Below are 25,876 nucleotides of genomic sequence, written 5' to 3' on the forward strand. Positions count from 1 at the left end.
AAATGATAGATCCACAGCAGTGCTTAACAGAACATTCGCTTTATTTTGCAAAATACTATTTACTGCTTTGTGTATAACCTAATCACAAATGCGTCACTTAAAACCATTAGAATTACAGCACTCTCTCTGTAAGTAAAGGAAAAGCAATTCCTTTGTTCACTTTCACAAGTTACCTGTATATTGTATGCATGTTCACTTTGATTCAGACGTACACATCTTTTCCCAGTCATTTTTATCAAATAATGTCCCTAGACATACTGTGAGTTAAACTCTTATGCAAAATCTCAGTCCTACGTGCTTTGTTTTGTTTTGCTCTGAGTCACTTAATATCAAAGCATACCTTCAATTGTCTGTGAAGTGCAAAGTAAATACTTCCATAAATCACCGCTCAGGTTTTCTTTATCATGCAAAACAGTTAAGACAGATTGCCAGCTAAATTGTTGTATCTTCAAGTGCTACTTCAGTGACCAGAAACGGAGTTTAAAATGTCACAAGGAAAAGTGATAAGCAAATGCATTATTTAGTACAAATCCTCAATATGAAACTCTCAAGTGAAAAGGTTACATACTAAGGCCTATCTAAAGCCCCCAGGTGGACTGGCTAGGGGAATCCTGCCTGAATGGTCCTTGGGGGGGCTCTGGGGATTAAGTCCTCTTTCTCTTGGATAAGGCCTGGCAAAGTAGCTGACTCCAGCTGAGAATGTCAGACCTGTTGGAGGTTACTTTGTGATGTAAAGCAGCTGTATAAAAGGAAAGTTAATTCTCAGCTCCCCAGAAGTCACCCATACTTTATTTTGGGAACTGAAGTTTCATGTGGCCAAAGACTAATGATAAAATTAAGACATTTCCCTGATAAAAGGTGAAGAACGTGCACCATTCGCCAGATGAACTGAAAAAGAAGAAAGAAAAAAAATAAGCTGAGACTGAGAGAGAGGCTTTTAGAGCTATTTGTAGTAAGTCTGTATAGTCCTATTTGGGGGATTTGCATCAAAAAAACTTGAGTGAAATATTGTTTGGTCTCCATTGCTAAATGTAAGAGAAATACAAAATATTTTAAATACAAAGAATTCGAAATGTTCATCTGTTTTAGAGTAAACTATCAGGTCGTAATGCCTAATAATCTGTTAAAGCTCAGAAAACAATCAGTAGTAACAGTAACACTGACTCTCACTGTTATGTCTTAGAATATAAATCAGTCTCCAAATAGGAGAAAGAGCTGTCAAACTTTTTTCATATTCTTAAGATGGGAATCTCAACTATTTAGAAACTAATCATTACAAATCTCCTTTATAATTGTGGAGAAAAATAGACATCCCTGAAGTATGGTTCATACCATTATATACTTAGTACTTCTCATATTTCAATCTAAAAGTCCCTGGCTTGCTGCACTGGTTTTAAGGAAAGAAAATACCTCACAGGAATACAGCAAATAAAGGGCAATTAAGCCTCTCTATAATGAATGTTGTAGTTAAAAGTGAGATTACATAACAAATACATTTTTTTTACAGATATCTGAATATGAAATGTTATAATCTTTGTTTTCTGACAAACAGTAAAACAGTCTTGTTGAGAACTACTGTAACTGAGATAGTGTGTTTATGTTTATGGTGACAAGGTTTGAAAATCTCAAGTTTAGTGGCGCAGTGGTATAAGCTGCTGCCTGTGGCACCGGAGGGCCCGGGTTCGAATCCCAACTGTGGCTCAGGGGTAGAAGTGCCGCTTCGCTACTCAGGGGGCTCGAAACCCGGGAGTTGGACTCGATGATCTCTAAGGTCCCTTCCAACTCGCACGATACTATGATACTATGATACTATGATAAGATGTAATATAAGTAATCAAATACTCAGAACATGTTAAAAAACATCACTGCCAGATAATAGAAAATTTTGAGTTCCTGGATATGAAAGCACTGTAAGGCAAAAATATCTGGTGACTGAACTATTCATTCATTACAAATGAATTCAATTACAAAATTATTTTTTCTTGAGACAGTGATCATAAGAACATGACAAACAGTGATCTCACTTCAGCATTTATTTTTCTAAGATCAGAAAAATAAATAATCATGCTAGGAAATTTTTTTTTGTCACATATAAGATTAAATTAGTGTATAAACAGAATGCAGAATAAGGTATGGTTGGACCATAGACGCATTCAGTTTGTTCAGTTTTCATTAACAAAACCCCATTTCAGATGACAGTGTTTCATACTTTAATGCAGTGTAGTCACAGACGTTGCCGAGGAGTTAAATGTACTGTAATCAAGAAGTGAAGAATCAGACAGGGAAATCAGCAAATACTATCTAGACTTGGGTTTTGTGTTTTTTTTTTTATGCTCAGAGATAGGGAAATGTATGATCTATCCAAGTTTATTACAATTCCCCCATTCTTCCTCCAGACAGGAGTGATTACCATTGATTACATCAAGAAACCAAGAGACTGGTATGGCCAAAAAAAGTTATTACCTGGGTATCACTTGCTCATTCTGGGAAGCATGCCAAAAGGTTAGGCTAGTACCATAAAATACAAATGCTTAAAGAAGTAATGCTGTTTGGCTACTTGGGAATACATCAGGCAAATCTAGCTGTACAACAAAGAAATTTTCTGAAGTGAAAGAAATTCAATTAAGACAGATGCAAAGTACTACATTTTCTCTCTGGTATATACAATAGAAAGGAAGAACCTGATTAGGCTGAAGAATTACAGCAGATCACCTGGAGTCAAAATGCAGATGTAAAGAAATCAACAACACAATTCTGTTCTGAAATGGATGAAGAATGAACTTTGTGTTTAGTTTTTGCTCTGACCTGGCAATAGTCTAACCTTGGCCTATATCAGAGAATCATAGGTTCAAAGAGTGGCTCAGATTGGAGGACACCTTAAAGACTTTATATTTCCAATACCCCTGCCATGAGCAGAGTTGTCACCCACTAGATCAGGCTACCCAGGATCTCATCCAACCTTTTAATTAATGCCTTCAGAGATGGAGTAACCATAATCTCTCTGAGCAACGTTTTCCAGCTCCTCACCACACTCTTGAGTGAAGAATTTCAGCCTAACACCTAACCTAAATCTACCCTCCTTTAGCCTAAAGCCCTTACCTCTTATCCTATCACTAGCAGACCATGTAAATAGTCAGTCCCCCTCTTGCTTGTAAAGAACCTTTCAAGTGTTGGATGGTCCCAATGACATTTCCCTGGAGCCTTCTCTTCTCCAAGCTAAACAATCTCAACTCCATCTGCCTCACTTCAAAAGAGAGGTGAATAGCTGACATTCATCATCATTTACATGAGAGGGTGAAAATATGTATTTTGCAACAATTAGGCTTATCAGTCCAGATGTGGTATGCAAAAGTCTTCTCATATATTCTAGATGAGGCAATCCTTGAAAAAATTCTTTTTATGATAATTTTTCATAGCTGTAAAACTGGTGAAAACTGTGGGAAAAGTTTGAAAGCTCATATGCAGCCTTATAAAGAAGGTGCTGTAGTTGCTGTTCCTCACAGAGAATGTCCTTGGCTTCCCACAGTGATGCAAAATGCTTGAGAAAGGGCAGGATGGAAAATGGTTCTGGAATAGATGGGCACCTATTGTGGTGGGTTATCTTTGTCTTCCTCTAAAGCAAAGGCAAAAGATGAAAAACACACCAGTCCACTTCCATCTTTCCTGGATTCAGTGAAAGAATAGACATAAATGGATTGACTCATCCTCTGCTTTGTATAGACTGTAAATAATAACACTGAAAATACATTTGGATGAGTTTTGATTAAAAATAATAATAATAATAATTTAAAAAAAATCTGATTTTCCTGAATGAATCCAGCTTTTTCAACTCTTTTTGTTGTTTAAAAATGTTGCACAAGTTGAATTTTTTATGCTATCTATTATTTATACAATATTATCTGCTTTTCTTTTCCAGTGTAGTTCTTTACTCTTTTTTCTTCAATTTGGTTGTTGGGTGACTTGCTTTATTCTTTCATTGTCTGTTTGAAATGAGCTGTGTCAGCATTCATTGTGTCATATATGAGCTGGGATATAGTTACTTGTTTTTATAGTGTCTGCTATGCTGTAAAGTCTTGGATTGAAGATGAAAATAATGTTGATAGCACAGAGATGTTGCTGAGCAGAACTTACATGAAGTCAAGGACTTCATCTTCTCAGTCCATCATACAGTGTGGTTTAACCTAGCATGCAGCTAAGCACCGTACACTATGCCATTACTCTGACCATTTCAGAGAGACACAAATCACTGCAACTTTCTGGGGTTTGACCTGTGTATTCCAAACCCTATTTAACACCATCTGTGGGAAGAGAATTTTTCTGGACCTGATAGAAAAGCAGCAGGTACTGCAGTGAATTAATTCTCCAACCTCTTCAACAGACACTATGAGGAAAATTAACAGTCCATGGTAAAACAAAGAGAGAGTAAATCTTAAAAAGCAAAGATCTAAGTAAAAACTTGTCCTGTATACATTTTCAAAGCTCTTATGAATGTCATACTCATTTGACCCAGCAGTATTTCTGTTACTGGTAAAGGCACCAACAATGCCACTGATGTGAATGAGAGCCAGGCTGGGATTTGATCTGGTTTATACTAAACCAACAATTGTAGGCACTCAGCCTTGGGAGAATGAAAATGCATCTAAGACAAATATAATTTATTCTGTCTTTAGAAATCATTCATAATTGAACAGACTAAATTAATTTAATTTTAAGTTTCTTTAAAGCAAAGTTTTATGTCATCTTCCTTCTTTTTTATACCCTGGTAAGATCATTGCTCTTGATTTGGAAGCTTTAAATCATGATTTGAGTGTAAATTTGTGTTTATAAAGTTCTGGTTTCTATGAAGTAATGAAAAAGTCTGAAGTGAATTATCTTCATAAAAGAATTTCCCTCTTCAGCAGTTTCACAAATATAGTTAACATTAACACTTGGAAAATGAATGTAATTCATATACTCCATTGAACCAAATTGAGAATGCACTCTATCCCACCACTTGATAATTAAAACAAGTCATCCTGATGTATTCTTCAACAGAACAGGCTAGATAAAAAGAAAATCTCAGTACAGTATATCCGTGGCTAGTTTGGACAATAACATTCCGTGGATTACCATTTATTCTTAAATAAGAAAACTATTGTTGTTAGAGTGTACCTGTTTTTAGCAAGGTGTTTCATGTTCAGAAGTGTCTTTGACATAATTAATCTTCTGCACACATACTTGCCAAATGTTTAGATTAAATCTGAAACTTTAATGAACATTTATCAGTTTGAACGTACACTGCTTGTGTGGCAATACTTTTCTTATTTCAAACAGTGGTGGAGAGGGGGGGGAAACAAACAAACAAAAAAAACACCTGGGAAAATATATTTCCTGGGAAAAGGCTTCAGATTCTTACAGAAAGGAATCATGACTTACTTTAGGACAATCTACCCTATGCACGAAATACTGATGTTGCTAATCTACCCCAATTTTTCAGCCTGAAGTTTTAATCTTTCCTCTCAGATCCAATAATTACCATGGAGGAAACAAATGCTGAGGAAAAAAGGCAGTGGAAAACATAGTGATCTCAGAAAAACATTCACTTGAGGGGGAAAAAAAAACAACAACAAAATAAGTAAGCAACAACAGCAAGTACCACCAATAGCTCAGCTTTTGATGAATTCTGAGAAAGTTTTAAATGTGCAGAGACTGATTCTGGCACACAAGAATATGTGACCACATGTCAGGACAAGGTGCAAGCATATGCCATCGCCAGTATTCCTTCTCTGTCCTAGTTCTAATGGAAAAAAAATCAACCTGTGAGCACATACAAACAGATGAATACAGAAGAAGTTAATTTTTTCCCCAACTGATATCTCATTTTGAATCACTGATCTAATAAACAACCTTACAACAATTTTTTTTTCTGCTAGCCAACACTTTATTTTATTTTATTTTTTTACGTTTCATTGTCTATGTAGCTAAACAAGAAATCTGTCATTAAACTTTATGTTGAAAAGGTGTAGTGGTGGATGACAGTGTAAAAGGCATTTTACAGGGTTCTTGGTTGTGACAGAGTTGTAAGTAGTACAATAGTAGGATGAAAAGTGGTAGAAAGAATGCAAGAGCAGTAAAACCATAAATAGAAAATTAAAATAGTAGAGAAAAACAGTCAAGGAGAGAAAGATCCAAAGATTAGAAGGCCCAGGAGAAATACTAACAGTAAAATAAAGAACTTACTCTGGATCAACTCTAATAAATTTCAGGGAGGGAAATCAATGGACTGACCAGTGATGCACAAATTGCTGGTAGCAGGAGTACATAGGAAGATTATCAGAAATTTTAATTAGCCAGATGGTTGATATGCAAGAGAGTCTACTTCTAGTAATAAACTTTGAAAAATATACTACAAGGGCTCCCATGGAAGACAAAGTAGCTAAAGGTGTTACCGCTGAGACAGGAAGACTTTCCCCTGGGAAGGGGAATTACAAGTTAGGGACATCAACTCCAACTATTATCAAGAAGATAAGCAACACTCAAATGAGGACTGAGGGTAATCTTGAGTATGAGGAAAGTCCGTTCTATCACAGTGTCCGTTTATACAAACATACATGAAAAAAACTGTGTCATGGTAATTCCTGCCTTAATTTAAACCATTCATTCCAAACATTTTAGCAAACTACTAAGTTAGTAAAGCAGACATTTGCCTGCACCCCAAGGAGGATAAAATTGTTCTGACACACACAGTTGTAATTTACAAATATGCAATATATTATACACTAGTAAAATACAAATTTTACAAATGCAACTTCTTACTTTAGAATGAAGCACATCAAAATTTTCCTTTTATGAAGAAAAGCTGTTGCACCTAAATATTCTGCTTTAACTCACTGTTTTCAGAAACTAATCAGGTAGTTCAGGAATTGCTTTCAGTGAACAAATTTATGAAAATTAAACTCCCTTCACAATTGCAAAATGGGGGGGTAGGGGTGGGGGGGATGCGGAGGAGGGGGAAAGAGAAAGATTCATCAAATAGATTGCTTCTATCTATTTAATATTCTGTCTATTCAAGTAACCTCTAATCACAAATGACAACAATCTTTTCATTAGGCCCACATGATACTTATTGTTTATCAATGCTCAGAATGAAGTGGTGGTTCAATATTTGAACAACACTTTTATTACACTTTAACTTATTTAAACAATTATAGAAAAAATCATGCTACAGAAGTGATATGAAATGGATAATTATCAGAAGATACAAACCAACTCAAAATCTTTGGACATGTCATTGCCTTATTCCCCAAAATTTAATTTTGGTTCATTTTCTTCTTAAACCTTACCACAGCATCTTCTGCTTTGAAGTCCTTCTCATTTTTTTCTTACCTTCTTAATTGTGAGAGTTGATTTTAATTCCAAGAATATCTATCTTAAAAATATAAAGATCTTTGAAAAAAAAAAAAAAAAAGTCAGCACACTACATTCCTGTCAGGCATATTGCCTAAGCTAAAACTGACAACTTCACATGATCCAATTAGTATTTCATATTATCCTTATTCATTATTAGTAGCATGCTTTAGTATCTTAGTTTTAAAAAAAAAAATAAATAAATAAAATTAAAAAGGAGAAAATTAACTTGCTTATAATAAGTAACTTCTAGTGTTATTTATTTTGTACAAGATGACAGCTGCATGGATATCTTATTTAGAATCATATTATTGACAGATACTCTCCAGATCACCAGCTCTTCTCTTCTGCTACTGGAGGCAAGCAGGCAAGCACACCACAAATCATGTATCTTTCCCATGTGGTACATAAGCCTTGCCTGTTGCTCCCTTTGGAGGGTCCGAATTTTATTTCTCTGATAGCAAACAACATTATGAAGAGACTCTAAAGCTGAGAGAACAAGGCTGATTACCTGTCCTCCTGGCCAGGTCAGAGGTGAAAGAAAGACATACAGTACTGAGTGGGATAAGTAAGATAAGCTTTCTTCAGGCTTGCTGTATTGAATTCAGTGAAACTTTCCTGGGAGTGGAGAATGTTGACTGAATGCATTGCTATGATGTTAATGAAGTTAGCTGGGATAAACTACAGCATCAACAACAAGATATTTGCCAGATAAATCTTCTGTCCAGTTGTATGTACTTTGAAGTTCATTGAAGAAATTATCACAGGAGGCAATGAATAAAATCTGCGTATTTGAGGTGAAAAATATCACTGTAAACTTTTCTTTATGCAGATCTGTGAATCCAAGACTGGGAAGTCTGAACAAACTGTTTGCTTTGTTTGGGTTTTTATGCTATTTAATTACAAACACACAAGATGGCACTTCCTATTTCCCTTCTTCCATATATTGATATTTTAATGTCTTTTTTTTTCTTAATGTTGTACAACATGAATGCAGAAGTATTACAGTTAAAAAATTCTTTGTGATCTTTCAGTATTTAAATTGAGATAATAATCAGGAAAGAAACTGATTCTTTACATGATTTGTTTGTGATAAAAGGAAATGATTTTAAACTAGAAGACAAGAGATGAAGATTTGTTATTAGGTGGAAATTTTTTACTCAGAGAATGATGACACGCTGGAACAGACTGCCTTGAGAAGTTCTGGATGCCCCATCCCTGGAGGTGTTCAAGGCCAGGTTGGATGGGACACTGGGCAACCTGACCTAGTGCCTGATTTCGTGGTTAGCAATGCTGCCTGTGGCAGGGGTGTTGGAACTGGATGGTCTTTATAGTCTGTTCCAACCAAAGCCATTCTATGTTTATGTTAGCAGATTTGAAATTTATAACAGATGTTTGAATACTTCAGTCATTGAAATACACTTCAGCAAAACTGCAAAACTATATTCCCTGGCCAATGATGCTAAATTTTTACTCTAACAATTAGAACCATGGAATCATAGAATCCTTAGAGTTAGAAGGGACCTTTAAAAGCCATCTAGTCAAACTCTCCTGCAATGAACAGGAACAATACAGCTAGATCAGTTTGCCTGATCCAGCCTTGCCTTGAAAGTCTCCAGGGACAGGCATTAACCACATTTCTGAGCAACCTGTTCCAGTGCCTCAGCACCCTCACTGTAAGATATTTTTCTTATAGTTATCTGTGGAAATACAAGTAAAGCTGTTCAGAGCAGCAGCTGTGGAGCAAGATTAACAGCAGTTATCCAACCTTTTGGCTTGCCTGGGTCACAGTAAGTGCAGAGGAATTGTCTTAGGCTGTATAAAAAAGATATAGTTAATGTGTATATATATATATATTTTTTTTTTTTTAATAAAAGCCTAAAAAAAGGAAGAAAAAGAGAAAACTAATGGGATGTGTGATCTTGTTTTTGTGACACTAGCACATCAGGGCTAGTTTAATGGAAAAAAATGTGCTTCCAAAGAGTGATTACATGAATAAGGCATGACTGTGAGGAAAGGTATATCCTTCTCTGATAAGACAAGTCTTACAAAAGTCTAGATGATTCTATTTTTGACTTGAATATATGCCTGCAACTCTACACATTCAAGTTGAAAATTCTCAGATAATGTATTTATGTCAACTAATAATGGAGTTGCAAATATATTTTAAAAAATGATATTTTTCATCAATCTTGAAACCTATTCTTAAATTCCTTTTTCAAAATGGGAAGTGGGGCTACCTGTTTTTCACTATTCATGGGACTATTTATCAAAATACATGCAATTATTTACCATAACTTGAGTTAGCACTCCACTGTGTTCTCCCTATCTCCTGTTTTCAGTTCAGACAGTGTCAGTTGCACACTGTTTTGTCTGGTTACTGCCAAGCAATGAGCACAGGCTTGGGGCCATGCCAGGCCACAGGTCAGGGCAGGGAGTAACTGCGGGACAAGCTGGTCTGACCCACATGTGGCCCATGGGCCACAGGTTGGACATGCCTGAAATATGTGTGGTTATTACTTCCAATCTGCTATCATAATGTCTAAAGTAACTGCACACCTATTTATTTTCTACTTAATTTCATAATTTAAAACATTTGGTTAACAAATATTATTAATTCTGCCAAACTTGTAATTAAGTGCAAGTCTATAAAGAATTTCATTTTTACCAGTTTAAATGCTGTGGGTTGACCTTCTCTGTCTGTCAGATACCCATCAAGTCACTCTCTCATTCCATTTCCTCAGAAAGATAAAGATAAATTAAAACGAAATAGATCATATGTCAAGATACCATCACAGGCAAAACAGACACAACTTAGGGAACATTACTTTAAATTATTGCCAATTAAGAAATGGAGTAGGATAGCAAGAAACAAGTAAACACATGCACAGAAAAACAAAACAAACCTAAGAATGCTTTTCTCCCACCCTTCTTTCTATACCAAGTTTCAGTCCCCAAACTTTTCCTTCCTCCTGTGTGATCAGTGCAGGGTTAAAGAGGAATGGAGTTTGTAGACAGTCTATAAAAACTTGTCTTCACTATTCCTGCCTACTCACACTCTCCTGTTCTCCAGCATGTGGTCCCTCACATGGGATGCTGTCCTTCATGAAAAAATGTGAGTCATTATCACAGACATCAATCTGTATTACAGTATGCAGTCCTTCAGAAACAGACTGCTCCTGTATGGGTCCACCTGTCAGTCCCCCATGGACCACAGTTTCATCCAGTGGTCTGCTCCTTTGTGGGCTCTCAATATGCTGCAGCTTCATACAGGACACATCCACGTTCTGCACTGTGAGGTCCACAATAGGCTGCTCCAAGTGGTACTCCATGGGCTTCAAGGGGACAGTCTGTTCCACCACGGGCTTCTCTGTTGGCTCTAAGCTAACTTCTGCTCCAGCATCTTCAGCACCTTTCTTCTTCACTGACTTTGGTAGCTGCACACTTCTTTCTCTCATATTTTCTCACTCCATGCTCTGAGTACTGTGCTCTGTGCTCTGATGTTTTTAGATGCTTTCTTAAATATTGCCAGCAGTGGGTCCTTTATAGAGCCATCTGGAACTCATTCTTATCTGACAACTGGCAGCTATTCACCCTTCTCACTGAAGACAAATCTGCAACTCCCAAAAAACTTTCCAATACAATGTCAAGCCATGGATGGTTTTCTCAGCTGCACTGCATATCTGTGCTACAAGACAATTTTGGAGATGCTTCCACAAAGAATAAAAGTTTATATATTCTTCATAAAGGTTTCATAGCGCTCAGGGTTCATTAATCTCCCAGGAATAAAATGTTGAGCCAAATTTCAATAAAATCAATTGTCCAAATGTTCATAACTTAGGGTCTCTGAACTTAGGATTATTTTTCCCAGAGGATTTCACATCACTTTTGTTTTTGTGTGCTTGAATGTTGTTCTCAGCAATAACTACCATGAATAAATAGCTGAGAGATCAAAACCTCAAAATCTCTCATATAAAACTGTTTGTGGAACTATTGTTGTACTGTAGAAAAAGGGTAGAATAGATTTGAGGAGTTGCTGCTATGACCCACCCTTGGGGTGTCCAGAGTAACCCCAACTATTAAGGTAGGACTGTGAGTGTGGGCAGGATGCATGTGTGCCGTATGCACAGGACTACCGGGAGGGTATCTGCTCCAAATTGGCATGCTAAAAAGGTAGACAGCTAGCACCAGCAAGATTAAATGGTTACTGAGGAATTACCAGGAGAAAACAAATTTCTATCAAACAGGCATGAGGGCTAAATGGAGATTTGCCAGGTGGGGATATGCAGGAGGGGTCTGGCACCCCTGCATGGGCTAGAGGTGAGAGATACACAGGGTACTGGGCCCCTGAGGTCAGTTATGGGGCTGAGAAACATGTAGCTGTTTGTTTATGCTTCATAAGTGCCTAGTGATTCATTTATGTGAGATTTATCACTGGTGTTGATAGTTAACTTTGTTAACATGTTTTTAATAAATCAGCAAACTGCTTCGACCCTAATTTTGTTGAAACAATATGAACTGACTGTTTTTCATTTGTGACAGGATCTAGACCAGTACAGTTTTATTTCACCCAAGGTCAGAAAAATGCTGTTAGTTTTCCTTGGTGCACAATCTCAGAAAATTTTCCTTTTTTTCAGCACAGTCTGACTGGGGCAAGTGACTATAGGCAAACCAAGCAACCCAGAAATTATTGTTTAAGCAGGAACCAAATACTATAATGAAAGTATCAGACATCATGTTTGTTTCAGAATGTTCTTTTCCCAGCTAGATAATTTGGCCACTGTTTCTCATTCAGTACTGAGTTTATCATTTCACCTTTCTTTGGTTATCCAGTTAGAAATCCCATCCTTGTTTTAACCCAGGCAAAAGAACAAAATTAAAGAAGTATCTAAGACATCTCTGATGAGACAATATAATTTCATTACTATGAACTACGTGTCAGGAGTCACTTCTGTGTTCTGTTCTTCCTCTTCCCTACTGTACTGGCCTTGTCTGCATAGACCATAATCTCCTGTACTTGTTTATGCTAGAAATATTGATATTTATCTAAAGAAAAAATACTACCATGGCAACATAGCAAGACTGTTGTCACTATAACAATTTACAAGTCATATTTTGTTGAAGCTTTATCCCATCAGATGGAAACTGTAGATAAGAAAATCAAAGGACTGAGGGAGTATTTAACTGTATTTTTATCTTTGAAGGCAAATTTGCTTGCTACTAGACAAATACATAAAACATTATAACTTCTTCTTTTGTTGTTGTTTTAAAAGAAACATGAATATTTTAATTTGGACAAACAAATAGCAGTACCTGAACATTTCACAGATATTCATATATTTCTATATATTTATTATATTATTTCTCCACTACCTGAATGCAAACCATTTATATAAAGTGCTTGATTGTTGAAAATAAGTTAAAGACATTGAAGTTCTGATTTCACTGAAATCTGTTAGAATCAAACAGGCAGTTAAGTGCTTTACTTATTTGGAATCCAAATCCCTCAGAAGGAGGTAAGCATTTGGAGCAGGTATGAGATTAGATTAAGATAGTAGACAATTAGGATTTTTCATGTATTCCTGCCGAGGCCACCCAGAGCTTGCTTCAGGCTTATTTCCAAGGAAAATCATTCATCTGAAAGATGTATTATCCATTTTCTAATTTAAAATTTTAAAATTCTCCTGACATATTTCTGGAAAGTAATGGCATTTTTAGTGACTGTTACGAGCTGTTTAAATCTCATAAGATCTCTTTGCTACAACCTTGGCGGAAGGATTGAGTCCTGTGCTCTGTCAGTGTCATATTCTATGAAAAGTCTCCAGAAGATATTACCTAGATGCTCAACATTTACACTTCTACAAGCTCCGGTAGTCTGCAAGTTTCACTAGGATCTGTTTTTTGTACATTTCCTTACAGATTCTGTGTTTGTTGTTGGCTGGTCAAACGAGTAACAATAGATCAAGGATAGGTTCAGAAGATGTCAAGAATTACTTGATGATAATATTCTAAAATGACAAGTGATATTATAATAAAAATAATAAATTAGAGAAGAAAAAATAACGCAGTTGTGTTGGCAGACAATGTTTACTTGGTAAAAAACACTATGGAGGTGTATGTTCATAGAATCACATAGAAGCCTTTGAGTTGGAAAGGACTCTTAAAAGTCATCTAGACCAGCTCCTGTGAAATGATCAAGGACATCCACAGCTCAATCAGGTTGCTCAGAGCCTTGTCCAGTCTGACCTTGAATGTTTGCAGAGGTGGGACGTCCACCAGCACTCTGTTAATGAAGAATAAACCAACACGTAAGGATGCTTTCTTGCCTTCTCACATCTGATCTGGAAGTGTCTGATGCCATGCCTGATTGCAGAGTATCCAAAGGCTACAATCTTTATGTTTGCAGGACTTGCTAATAACATCTACAAACACAGAAATGTTCACACTTAGACGACTTGGGAAAAAATTAAAATGAAATTGTAGCTTACAAGTACCTGATAGAAGTTCACATTTCAGCTTGAAATTTTACAGGATAGACAGATCTGTCTTTTCTGTTAGAGTTCTGAGACCTGACAGGCTCACCTCAGATAGGGAAACCTAGGGAGACTGCAGCTGATGGATCTTTCACTACTTTGTAATGACATTGTTGGCATAATTCATCTGAACAAGCTTTAAACTAAGACTCAGAAATTCTAATTTTGGCACTTAAACAGCAAAATTTTTCTACATATAAGCTAGAAAACAATTATCTGCCTCTTTGCTTATTTACAATGTGGCAGACATGTTAACTGTTCAGTGCCACTTGAAATGATTCATAGTGCCCTGTTCTGCCTCCAGCATCTGTTACAAATGGGTACAGAACTCTTATAGGTCACATGTCACATCTGGCAATTACATATAAGTCTCTCAGATACTCAGTGTTGTCTTTAATGATATTAGACATTCATCATCAAGATAACTGTGGGTAAAAGAAGGTTCCACAAGTGGAAGAAGATCCTGGAGATAAAAAAGGATGAATGGAAATGAATAGCAGAGCAGTGGCACTGGCCAGGAACCTTGATCAGTGACACCTGAGATTGGTAATTGTGCTGTGGCATGGCAGCAAACAACATAACCTTCTGCCAAACTTCCCTACCTGGTTAGTGTTCACAACCTAAGTTATTTTTGTGGATTAATGTTTTTTACCACCTATTTTATGAAGAGTTACTTTGTCTCTCTTGGCTGAGAAAGCCTTCCTACACTATTCTGCAATATGATCATAAGTAATGATCTCCATAAGGAAGAATATCTTTTCAAAACCAGAAAGGCCCTGGTACATTGAGATATTCTTGCAGTCATCCATCTTTGATTCCTGAGCAGTAAGAACCAGAATCACTGTTCACTGTAGTAGTTTGCCAGTATTTACTGAGACATTCAACATGGTCATAAGTTTGGAAAATATTCTCAAAATGTCAGAGTACCCTGAGAAACAAATTTGACCAACTTCATAGATTAAGGTCAAGATCACACGAATTTTTAAAGGAATTTCTTCATTTTCCACTTCATCATTAATCTTCTGTTGTGTGCTAAGTCATTTCTGACATTGATGTGGGGTTGGATTCTTTTTTTTTTTTTTGTTTCTTTGTTTGTTTCCTTGTTTCTACTTTTGTTATGTTGTTTTCTTCATTTATATATTTTTGTCTTGCTAGAAGGTGATCTTCCATCAATACTGAAAGAATGATCAGGAAGAGAAAAGTACCACAGTATTTCACATATTAGGCTACTCTGGAATGCCTGTTGACATTTTTACTGATAGAGTTTCTTGATGCAAAAGCACATTTCCTTGGTGAAGCCTGTCAAGTGTATATGTACACAAAGAATATGGGGAAAAAAATAAAATAAATAAAAGAAAATGCATGCAATTCTGGTATGAATTCTAAGAGAAACAGTTTTACTTGTACATTCAGCTCAACAGAATCAATTTCTCTTGTGAAAACTAGGTGCAAATATTGGCTTTTGTGTGATGAGGGCTTATATGCTTCATTAAGATGCTGAACACTATCCCTGAGTGCCAAACACCTCCTGTGAGTGATTCTGTGTCTGCAGTCTCACAGGATTTAACAGTACTGGCTTTGCATTAACATTTGTTCCAAACCTATGGGCTTTAATCTACTGAAATTACTTTCAAAACCTCATGTTGACTTGTCTAAGAAGATGGTCCATATTTAGAGAAATAGAAGAGTACAGAGGCCTAGATGGTTAATTGAATGCACTCATCTGAATTTTCAGGAAAGAGATGCTTAGATTCTTAGTCCATATTTGGAACACAGTGTCCATTCCATTTTAGATTATCATAAACTTTTGCTCACAGTTTCAAAATAAACATTTTTTAATACGCAGTCATTTCCATTTGACCCTATGAAGTATTCCTTAGAAGAAAACAAATCTTGGAAATTTTGAATAAATGCAATTATGGAGGAAAAGTAAATAGGAATTTCAAACTAAATCTCATAGAAATGATTAGCAGAAAGAAATTAAGAATCATTTTATTATATTGATTTGAACTTCTACATGATTTGCATATCACTGCATATTCTAATCTCGAGACAATGACAACATATTTGTTAATAACTCTAGAGAAAACAGCATTCTTTCATGAGGTTACTGCCTTTTAAAAATACTTCTTCATATTAGGAACTATACAGAAGAATTAAATAATATGCTGATCTAGAGCTTTCCCTTTTAGACCCCAAAATCAAAATTTATCTTGTACATAATAAAAAATGTGAAGCTGAATAAACATTATGGCAGATTGGCAGATTCTTAGCACTGGATGTGAAACTGCAAAACCATACTTCATTCATTGCCTAAGTGAACTGAATTAGAAAAGACTTAGCTAAAGCAAAAATCCGAAACTGAAAATTCCTTATTTTCTTGTGGCAAAATAACAGTGGTGTAATGCATAACATACCACAACATAGCAAATCTTTCAATGTAGTTAAAAATCAGTAGAATGAGATACTTTTTTTTTTTTTTTTTTTTTTTTTTTTTTTTTTTTTTTTTTTTTTTTTAATCAAATGATAGTCAGCCAGGAAATTTTACTGACACAAAGAATCACTGAAATACTGTCTATGCTAGAAAGTGGGAAAAACTATGATAATCAGCTATAACATCTGTGGGTATCTAGAGATCTAGTATAGAGAGAAAAAGAAGCTGAAAATGTGCAGCAGGACATTATGTCTCTATTTGTACATTTACAAATTGTACCTAGACTAGCATCCATTGTCTAGAACCCTGGACAAATACAAATGGTGTGCACTTGTTTTTCACAAACCACTTGCCAATAGCCATAAGTACTGTCTGAATTAGATAAGGCAGTCACCCATCAAGGTTCATGTTCCCATGTGTTTAAGTCTTTTGTGTAAAGTCATCAAAGCTAGTCTACATTTACAGAAACCAGAGAAGACACTGCTTCCAGAAGGCAAGTTGTTTTATCTCACAGATAGAATGTCAGATTGATTACATTCTTGTATTTCTTTATTTCATTATAATGAGTCTACATTAATTATCTAGAATTTAATCAATTAGCTACTTATAGACTAATAAACATTAGATTAGTCCTATCCTCAGGGTCTATGTTCTGTCAATGAAGAGAGGCATCTCCAGAACCTCTTTATTCCATTATAATGTTGTCTAAGGCAGGTGAAAGGATTCCAGAATGGTTGGTTCTCTCCAGTCAGCACAGGAATAGTCAAAGTGGACAGCTGTCATAAAGTTCTGTCCAGATTTTATCATGTTTCTTTTCAAAGTATTTCCTTATCTGTAAGACAGCAAGACATACAGAGAGATGATCCAGTCTGAAGAGGCTCAAACAAATTAGGATTTTGTTACATAATATTTTGTTCCATAATTTTATTTACACATTAAAAAGAAAAAAAAAAAAAAAAATCCTTCCCAAAACAGTACAGTCAAACTGCATGCTACTTTGAAGCTGTCAAGATGAAGAAGTTTATTACTGGTATACAAAAAGGTCACTGTGACACTGTGACACTGCTAAGAAAGTGTGGATATTGAAATTTAAAGATGCGTTGATTAATTTCACAGAGGTAAATACCCAGTGCTGCATAACTCTCTCTGTTTAATTATCTTGTCAAAAGGTTTTGACAAAGACCTTCAGTGGGTTACTGAATAAACCTGAACTGCAGATTACCTGTATTGAATCATCTATTCTTTCAGAGCTTTTAATAGAATCGGTTTAATCAGCTCTATTTTCTTATCAATTTTCTGCTTCTCTTCAGGTCCTACTATTTTACAACAAGTTTTTCTGGCTACTTAGATATTATTGGGGTTATTTTTCTTGTTTGTTTTGTTTTGTTTTGTGTGTTTGGTTTTTTAAGATTTGTTGTTGTTTTGAGTTTTTGTGTGTGCATGTGTTTTTTGTTTGTTTGTTTGTTTGTTTTTCCCCCCTTTCCTGTTTGGTCAAAGACTGTGTTTTAACACACACTTTAGATGTTTCTTGATTTCTTTATCTGGTCTTCTGTACCTATCAGTTAATCAGAGGGCATAATGATATTTTACTTTTCCTTGACTGGTTTGTGAAGGTATCTTTACATCAACAGATAACAACCTCATTTTAACACTACAATATAAAACTGCCCTTGGATGCAAATAGGCATCTACAAAGGGATCTAAATATCATTAAATGCTTTCCTCAGTGCCTCATTAGTTGTGTTTACTTTATATTGTTATTTCTCTAAGCACAATTTAATATCACCAAAAGGACTGGTAAGAACTACATAAAAGTGCATCTCAACTAGATAGAATTTGACAGACTTGAGGATCAAAAATCAGTAAAATAATGAGTTGAAAACTATTTTCTGACATAGAAATAGAAAAAAAGAAGAAAGAAAGAAAGAAAGAAAGAAAGAAAGAAAGAAAGAAAGAAAGAAAGAAAGAAAGAAAGAAAGAAAGAAAGAAAGAAAGAAAGAAAGAAAGAAAGAAAGAAAGAAAGAAAGAAAGAACAGGGAGAAAGAAAGAAAGAAAGAAAGAACAGGGAGAAGAAAAACTTCTCTAATTTTCCCTTTAAACATCTCCAAAAACACATACAACCAACTCTCTAAATTATTTCAATGGTAGTAAGGAGAAGTATCTTACCGACATTCCGACATTTACTGATGTATGAGTAAAACAATGGAAGTAAAAGTTGTATTTTGGATAGCTATAGGCACTCCAAGGAGCAGTCTGAATTTGGGTGCAGCAGTGTTAGAAACAGCATACTTTATTCTCCCTAAACAGTAAGGTTAGAGGACAGAGTGGCCATTTCTACTGGTGCTGGATGTCTACTCAGACGTGGCCCTGTCCACAGAGTAAAGGTTGGAATGGATGGTTTTTAAATTTCCTTCTAACCCAAGCCATTCTATGTTTCTGTGATTCTATGATTTGAATGCATATGCACTGTCAAATATTATGTAGAGTCCAGGAGAGAGGTGATGAGGGAGGCTTACTTTAGCTGCAAGACTTATTCAATGCACTGGGCAAATAACATCGTGTGTATTCAGACTGTACATCACACACTTTTGTACAATGTAAAGAGCATAGAGAGAGTGCAACAGTGTGGAGAGAAGAGAGTGTGAATGAATCAATTTGTCTTTCCTTGCTTTACACCTATGAAGGACATTCGAACTGGTTTTCAACATAGGTGAACTGGGTTCAAATTTCATCAGAGAGAAGAAGGAACTGAATGCAGTTCCCTGCATTCTGGATATGGACTGAGAGTACTATTATTCAGTGAAATAAGGGTATTGTTTTCATCCATTTTCAGTATCTAAGTTGAGCCCTTCATTTCCCGCAATTTCTTCTTTTTTTTTTTTTTTTTTTTTTTTTTTTTTTTTTTTTTTAATAGATATGCCTCTTAGTAGAATACAAATAAGATGTTTTGCTTGGAAGCGTATTCTTTTCATATACAGTTCATACATATAAATATGTATGAGGATGTAGTCAAAATGTTTGTGTCTATTTGTGCGTATACATAGTATTACTAGTCTGATGTTAACAAAGATTTTTATGCTTGTTTGTTTTACTTTTTTAGTTAGTAAACAAAGCTAATAATCACCACTTTTATGTACTTATAATGAGCACAATCATGCAAGTCTAATTAGAATTAGACAATTTCTAGTTGTCCAAAGAGTTTTGCTCTTTTTGATACAATTATAGGTAATATAGAAAAACGATATATGATTATTGGTGTGTCAAAAGTCTCCTGTAAGTCTGAGTAATTAATTGTTAATCTGAGATATTTATAACAAACAGTTGAAAGAATAAATTTCTCACATTGATTAAGGTAGATAAGGAAACCTCTGAGAAAAATAAATCTGATAAAAGTGAGTGTATTTAAGAAAATATATTTAGTGTGGTGCTGCAGTCCAAAAGAGATGCTATATGCGGGACATAAACATATTAATTTGTCAGCAGTTTTTCTCTGCCAAAATGCTTGGCAAAGTTTTAAAAGACCTGTACTGCAGCCTGAGTGGTATGCTGGCAAGATGCCAGCCTTTGTTTTACCATTTCAGTATAGTTTTACTTACTGGTTATGAATGATTACTTTTTCACTTCCTGCACTGTCCATTTCGTCCTTCTCAAAAATGTCTATATTTTGTCTTTCAAAGCTACTTTATCAGCATGTAAAATAAAACAAAATAAAATAAAATAAAATAAAACAAAACAACAACAACAACAAAAAGTAATCACCCAACCCCATATTCAGAATAAAGCAATTAATTTGATGGGTTGTCAGTTAAAAAAGGTAGCTTTTGACAGACATCCTGTGTGATGCCAGCCAGAATGATGCACTGCGTAACACTTTCCTTAAAAAGGAAAATAAATAAGGCATCCCAAAGGCAAATCCTTTTTATTCATTCAAAGCAATTAGGCATTAGTGTATCTTTGTTGTGTATTCTTGACAAGTTGTAAAGAATTCTACTGAAAAAGTTACATAAGCTTGCATGTAGATCCCAGAAAGGAAAGCCAAAGAGCCAGTCAGAGGGCAAGGGAAGCAACAATGCATTGCTCAGTCACAGCATAGATGCCTTGCAGACCTCTGCAGCTGTCAAGGGCAGTGTGGACAGGAAGCAGGTTAGCACTGTATTTGGTCCATTATGTTCTCTTCAAAATCTGTTATCTATTGTTGTGGTTAAAGCATCGTAATTTACTACTGTTTTTCTACTTGGTACAAATTGTTGTACAAGAAGGGAAAATAAGCACTTTTTTTTTTTTTTTTTTTTTTTTTTTCTTAATTGAAGCAAAGTATTTCAATTACATCAACTAGGAAAAAAAAAAAAAAAAGAAAAGAAAAAGAAAGAAAAAAAAAAGAGAGATCTTTAGTATTCGTATATCAAAAATATCCCATACCTGTTTTGTTGGCACCAGTTCTCGGTATACTGTGAAAGCAGCCTAAAAGGCATGTTGTCTGTGAAGGATGTGTCCCCTCAAGTCATGGAGAGAAAAATTTGTGATTATGTTTTTTTCAAATACAGAAAGAAACAACAAAAATAGTTGCAAATAAATAAATAAATAAATAAATTTAGTTAAACTCACTAGTTTAATTCCTTGGGATATTAAAAAAAAAATAAAATAAGACAAAAAAAAAATAAAATTGAAAGCCTCATATAGCCATTGGTTAGAAAAACAATATTTCTATAGGACTTACAGGAGCTCTCAGTACAGGATAGACATATACCTGTTGGAGCGTGGGGTTCTGGGCAACCTGTTCTAGCTGCAATGTCCCTGCTCCTTACAAGGGAGATGGACTTCAGAGATCCCTTCCAATGCTAAGGATTCCATGATTCTATGAATTCTGAATATGCACTGATGACTTGATTTAGCAAAGCACTTAAGCCCATGCTTAACTTTGGGAATATAAAACCCAGACTGCCACACTCAAACTGTATTTGTTACTATAGTTTAGTGATGGTAAACACTGTTCATTCCATTCACCCTTTTCTCATTGTTTCTCTCTCTTTAGCCATCAACTCTGTGTAAGTAAATTAGCAGAAATATAACCTAGTTTGTGCTTACATTACTAACACAGAAAAGAGTGGAAAAAATAGCGTCATCCTCTCTTGATTTTGCCGCCACACACAGTTTATGTGACAATCTAGCTTTTGCGTTTACCTCAAAGATCTGATCTGGAGGAATAGTCCCATTCATCTCAAGGCTGTGCACTCACTTTAGTATTGTATATTAGTTGTATTATTTATATTTGTAAGGCTTTGTTTCTCCTAACTGCTGATGGAACCTTTTGAATGACCATTTGGACAAGAATTTGGGTTTTTTGACTGATTGTTTTTGTCTCAGTTTGTAACTAAGAGATTACATATTAGTTATGAAGTGCTTCTTTTGTACTTCCTTCACTGGAAGCTACTTGCATGTTTTACCTCAACATAAATTATAGTTTCTGTGAGGTCACTGCCCTTGCAGTTCAGCTGGCTGTCAGCGTTCCAGCTGAATGGCATCTGCACTTACATCCTGCTTCAAGGGGAAATGCAAACAATCATGCTGCTTAAGGAACAAAACCTTCAATATTTATGTTAAAATCACTTTTGATTAAAAGCCAGTTGCAATGAAGATGATGCAAATTCTTCTTGCTTTTGTTTGGGCAAATCCAGAGATAAAAGCCCTGGATCTAGACCCACTCTTCTGCTCCCCATTTAACTATCTGTAGTTTTGAAATTGTATCTGTTCTATAACTCTAATCAGCCACAGCAGGATACCAGAATATATGACTATATCAAGGAAATATGTGAAGGCAGTGACTGTTAGCTGCCTCTCTACTGCCATCTTCCACAGTGACTCTCTTGGGCAGTTTTAGGGGTTTTACTCCTGATACTGTGTCTGGTTTGCCAAAGCAAGACAATAAAAAATCTACAAATTATTTGATCTTGTAGGAGTACCCCCTTCCACAGTTCTTGAACTTTCTGTCACCATTCTATAGCAAATATAGAAATAAAAGTTTCACCATCAATCTGAAGCATTGTTATCTCTCTCCATTCATATTATGAATCCTAAAGAAGTAAATCACAAATATAGCCTGATATATCTTCATGAGATTTGTTGATGGATCCCCTTTGATTAATCAGTGTCATAAGAACAGTATGTATAAGAGAGAATGAGCTGAGAGTAATACACCAGCCTCAATATCTTTATTACACAGTTTATAAAATAACACCATTGTAATGACAGAAGAAAATAACTTTCATGTCTGTAAAGCAAAACCCTTTAACATGTAATTAACTTATTTGAGTATTTAAGTCCCTTTAAGTAAATTGTTAACAGGAATAGACTTAAGCATAGCATGAGACTAGATCTAAAATGATGCATTCCTTAGTGCCCTGGAAATGTGTTTCACTGTTCATGAATAAACATAACACACACAGTATGATACCACAAGAGAGACATGATATAAGAGGAAAAGATCCTCCTGCAAAATAAATGCCATGTAATGTAAAATAAACACAAGACAGAAAATGGAAGAAATAAAAAATAATCAAACTACCATGCTATTGACTCACTGAATCAAGCAGACTGATAAGGCATTCTACTCTGTTTACAATTCCATGGAGTTATATTAATCAAGCTGTCTTTACCTATCACAGTATTTCCTTGTTTCTCTTCTTTTTCCTTAAATTTCTCAAGTAAGATCAGAATTGAGCTGCTTTTCTCTCTCTCTCTCTCTCTCTCTCTCTCTTTTTTTTTTTTTCCCCCAAAATCTGATTGACATTCCCACATAGGTCAACTATTTGCCATGACATTGTCATAGGTTAAAGGAATAAAAGGGTAAAAGAGATCTATTGTTTTATTTTTCATTGACTTGATTCATATGCCTATTCCAGTAAGCCAGGCTTACATTTTTAAATAATGTATTGAACAACCTGAAAAAAAGTTCACCCAGAGCTAACAAGAGCAGGAGAAAGATGAGAAGGAGCACTTTGCAAAATATCTTTTTATAGGTACTCTATACACATACTAATTTCTATTGTACCATTCCTGATTCTCAGAGGCAGATCAAACTTGAAAGAAGATTGAATTCAGGTACTACTTTTGCTACGTGAACAAAGCACAGTGAGATGCTCTTATCATCTTCAAAGGTTGCCTCCTACATTATGAATAATGAGTCCTTAAAGCAATGTTGTCAAAATAAACTGAACAAGCTGCATTCAATTATAATTGCTGAAAGAATGCACCAGTAGTAAAGGGAAAGGTGTTTTTTTGTGTGTTTTTTGTTGTTGTTGTTTTTTTGTTTTTAATAAATTTTTAGATGTAATGGATGCACCTTGGCCTCAGAAACAATGAGAAAAAGAAATTCTAGTTCAATTATTTCAACCATATAATACCTTTATAATTAGAATTTATATGCACTTGAAGACTGAATTCAGCTATTCTCAAACATCATGCTATTCAAGGGTTATTTGAATTTCAATTCATATTCAGATATCTCAGGACTGTCTTTGACAATAACACAAGAATTTCAAACCCTACAGGTAAGCAAGATCTTGTTATCTTTCTATTTCTGTTCTTTATTTTCAACACTTAAAATTACTACTTATTAATGCATACAATATTTGCATTGCCTATTAATGCAGAATACTGAAGAAAAGTAGTTAAATATCATTCTTTGGGCTTTGCTTCTAGCCATTCTCTTTTTCAATTTAAAAAACAAAACAAAACAAAACAAAAAGCTAAAATAATTGAAGACTTGAAATGATATCTATAAATCTGCCTCTCTTTGAAGGAGCAAAAAAGATTAGTGACTAGAGTCAAAGGTATATCTAGAAAGTTAATATTCCACTTCAGAGATTCCAATGGAGTTATATCCTAAATTTCTCCATAAATCTTGTCCAGAAATCTTATTTGTATGCAAAGATTTAGAACGTAGAATCAAACATTTATTGTAAACAACTTTTCCATGTTTCTTTTCTGTGTCCAGAAATGCAAGTCTTCTAAAATATTATTTTAACAGCTATAAAATATTAAAGTGTTTTGTTTTAATGTTCTATGTGAAATAAGCATTTTTAAACTCCTATTTAAATCAGTAAGTATTTACTTTCAATTAACTTGAGAACTTTTCTCTATGAAAAACACCAATTCTAGTAACTAATATTGCCTTAAATATCATTTTCCCACTCTAAATTTACCCAAGATTTCAGAGGCATCAGATTTAAAACTATTAGTTCAATCTCAGGAAAAGTTGACTAATTGTTCTGTTCAAGAATTTAGAATAAACATTTCACAAAGAATTCAAAAGAAAAATATGGATAAACTAATGGCATATGAAATACTAAATAAATTGTACAGCGTTGTTCATCTTTTTAAAATGAAAGTAAGTGAACATTTACAAAATATTATTAAGGCTGATTAAAAGTTTTTAAAATTCAGCAGAGCAAATGTCCTCCTTTATAACATAAGGAGAGTAGAAGATCCTAATCTTCTTGATATTTGTTCTTGAGCTATTCATGTATTGGTCAACAGCTGCAATGACTTTCCAGACATGGAACCTAAAATTACAGTTTGTGTAGTCTATTGGGAGATCCCTTTGTCCTGCCTGCTATTGTGACATGTAAAGATGGTGTGGTCTAACTAGACCCATCCTTTAGGTATTCAACCTGTGTTAGAAAAACAAAATCAAAGTGACCGCACAAACAGTCAAACAAACAAACAATCAAACAAAAAGTAGTGTACAAACAGCATTAAGTGACACTGTTGCCTTTATTCACATAAATAGATGACCACTTCAAATATGTGCAACAACTTGAATCAGATAATGAATAAACCTGAGTATGGGATGAAGGATTAAACTGATAAATTTGCATGAAAAGCTTAAGAAGGAAGGCACTCAATATACTTAATCCAGAGAGAATGAAAAAAAAATGAATGAATTTACTCATTCCAGCTCTGTGCATATTGCTGCTGCACAATAGATATTAAATAACACTCCACTCCACTTTCCTCCAGTACATTAGACATATCAGAGGTGAGTCAGACTACCCCTGGAAAGTGTTAACTGACAGGAATCTGGAGCAGTGAATCTTTAAGGTCATTGGCAATAGCAGGTAGCCTATCAATTCAGTGAAGTTAAGGTAAAATTGCATTAAATATTTGTGTTATGTCCATCAGAAGACTTCTCAATGGATTGTAAAATGCTGAAAAAAGCATTATGAAATTATACTGTAATCTCTCTGTTAGCCTCAATTTACACTTAATCCAAGGAAGAAAAGTTAGCAGGAAAAAAAAGAAATAATAATAATTAAAAAAAAAAAAATGTTTGGTTGTATATGCTTATGCTAATTTTAGAGAAATGAAGAGTATAAAAAATTACAACATGACAAAATTTGCTCTCCCTCATCTTCATTTCCCTATTTTCTCTGTCATTTTCAGAATGTTGATAGCTTAAATTTTAATTTTGTATTTTTAAACGAGTGTGAAAAACAACTCAGTGAATTAAAGTTACGTTGCGTAA

This window comes from Excalfactoria chinensis, chromosome 3, assembly GCF_039878825.1.
Source record: "Excalfactoria chinensis isolate bCotChi1 chromosome 3, bCotChi1.hap2, whole genome shotgun sequence".
Lineage (NCBI taxonomy): Eukaryota > Metazoa > Chordata > Aves > Galliformes > Phasianidae > Excalfactoria > Excalfactoria chinensis.